This window comes from Lipotes vexillifer, unplaced genomic scaffold (assembly GCF_000442215.2).
Source record: "Lipotes vexillifer unplaced genomic scaffold, Lipotes_vexillifer_v1.1 scaffold496, whole genome shotgun sequence".
Lineage (NCBI taxonomy): Eukaryota > Metazoa > Chordata > Mammalia > Artiodactyla > Lipotidae > Lipotes > Lipotes vexillifer.
This window is the reverse complement of record NW_006786690.1, coordinates 10,453,633-10,456,207: the sequence shown is the minus strand read 5'-3', so window position 1 is coordinate 10,456,207 and position 2,575 is coordinate 10,453,633. Positions and strand designations below refer to the sequence as shown.

Here is a 2,575-nt window from a genome sequence, read left to right as displayed (position 1 = left end):
CAGTGCTGACGGAGAACCATGTGGCCAGGCCTACGCAGCACGTACGGATAGAAGAAGGCTAAAGAAAAAGACCCTCACGCATCCCCTTCTGCCCACCAATCCCAGTGAATCCCAGCGTCTCCTAGAAACCTCAGAGGTGTGTCCCCGAATGGAACAGCTGGGGATGCATTAAACGCTGTCGTGCTCACCTGATATTTTCACTCGGGAACCTCTAGAGGATCTCGTACAGAGAAATGCCAAAGAATCAGCACCTTGCCACTGTTCCTTCAAAGAGAAAGAGAGGCAGGTATGGAGAGGTTTTCTGATCTTGCAGCCAGACACAAAGTAGGTACCTTATTTTCAAAGGGTTAGAGCTTATGGAGTGTAAATGCCAGCGTGGGCGGCCCAAGAAGCATCCACACACCTCCAGTTCCTTCGCCTCCCCCACCCCAGCCCCTGCCCCTGTCCCTTCTCCTGAACAAACCACCTAAGGGACCCAGAATCTGGAGGTGAGAGAAGGCAGAAGGGCAGTGCAACCGTCCTAGGTGCTAAATGATTTGGGGACATGGAGACAAAATCATGAGAAAAGGAGAAGGGGGGAATGGGGAATCCCAGGAAACCCTGCCCTAAGAAGGAAGTATGTGGGTGAAAGAAGGGGGGAAAGTGGTACAAAATGGAGCCAGAAATAAGGATGAAAGTGCCTATTATAACGATCCCTTCACCTGCCAAAGGGGAGCCCCATTTGATGGTGGGCTTTCTGGCAGCCCATGGGAAATGGAAAACCCAGTGTAGTCCAGAGTTCACAGCGTCCATGAGATATGAGGGATGTGTTGCTCAGAAGTGTTCACAGAACAAAGACAAAACTGGATTTTCCCCCAGAGAGGACATTGTATGATATAATGGACAGCACCCCTGAGAACGGCAACGTGGGGTTGGCTGGGCCACATCTGTGCACAGCTCTTGAGACAGACTGATGTCGTCACATCCCAGTGAGTTCAGTAAAGTTCAGGGAAAGCAGGTGCACAGGGGCCAGGCTCTGCTCTTCAGTGCCCAGCTGCCCACTGATTGAACTTAATCCAGGAAGGAATTTTGCAGCAATGTTCAAACTGGGGTTCCCTGGCGCCTTTGGGTGCCATGGAAGGGTGTGACTCTCAAAGCACACACACCTTTCTCCCACCAGAGAAGCTCTCCATTATCTTATACCCCAAGTTCCTCACGGGATTTTGCTTGGATAAACGGTTCTGCAAAAAAAAAAAAGTGGGGGGGGTGGGCAGGATGGGGTGGGAGAGAAGAAGTCTGTTGGTTTAAAACTAACCCCTGCTTTATAATATCTGGGAACTTGGATAGTGACTCTGTCAGCTGAGTTTGTGATAAATACTGAGCGGCTGCAAGCTCGAGGCCTTCTCCATGGAAAATGCCTGGAGGGTAACTGTCAGTTCAATACGGGCCCATCAGCCTTCATGGACAGTCCTCTGAGGGTAGAGTTAGCATCCTTCTGGGAGGATGGAAGAGTCTTGTAAGCACCTATGCCCTGTCCCAAAAGACAGCCTTATTTCCTCCATGAGTTTTGTGACTACCCAGTAGGGTTGCCAGATTTAGGGGAAAACAAACAAACAAAAAAACACGATGTCCAGTTAAATTTTAATTTCAGATAAACAACAAAAGCTATTCAGTATAAATGTCCTAAATATTACACGTGGCATATTCACACTAACAAATTTGTTGGCTTCATTCTGAAATTCAGATTTAACTGGGCAACCCATATTTTATCTGGCAACCCCTCCAACATGTACTGAGCACCAACTAGACACCAAGCAGGGAGGTTCTGAAGCAGGTGTCGCAAGATGGCAGCCCACAGATATATTCCATTTGGCTCATGGGATTTTTTTTTTAAGTTACGTTTCAAAATAGGGCAGTTTCCTGGAATACTCTGGATTTCCAGCTTCTCTGGGAAACTCGGAAGATCTGGCGACCCTAGGCCCACAGACCCACAAGCCACCATCACAAGCCACCATCTTCCAGGCCCCTTAGAAAGGCGCTGGGCTCATGTGTTTGCTGCTGTCCACCACCACCCCAGCTCATTTCACCCACTTCTTTTACTTTGCTCGCCCCTGTAGGAGTCAGGTTGGCGACCCCAGTGGATGCTCAGGGCTCTCAGAGAAAGCCTCCTTCCTGACACCACTGCACATTCACCTGCAGAGTGTCAGTCTGCAAGGGAGACCCCAGTTCCCTCTCACTTTTGTGTCTCCAGTGCCTAGGGGTTGCTCTTTCTTTGATGAGCTGCCCCTGAGGTGCGGGGCCTTGAGCAGATCAGGGTCAGCAACAGTAATCAAACCCCAGGGGAGTGGCAAGCTCCAGATTTTCAGTGATGCTGGCTTCCCAACAGGACCCTGTAGTCCCTGCCAGGGAGGTTAGCCACTGGGGCTTTCAACATTTCCACTGGGTGGAAAGCCACTGGACATCTACAACCTCTTCCACTGATCTAGGAGGCTCTGCTTCCAGCTAAAGCAGATCTGTCCTCCAAGAAGAATACAGTATCCTTCATAGCCTTCTTGGTTGACCACCTCCTTCTCTGCTGGAATCTGGAACAGAGATT

General features: G+C 49.9%; 1 protein-coding gene across 1 annotated transcript in view; it reads left to right on the top strand.

Moving 5' to 3' along the window:
• FHAD1 (forkhead associated phosphopeptide binding domain 1) overlaps window positions 1-2,575 on the top strand; it is a 136,615-nt gene that overhangs the window by 129,548 nt on the left and 4,492 nt on the right. The gene's annotated exons all lie outside the window — the stretch shown is intronic.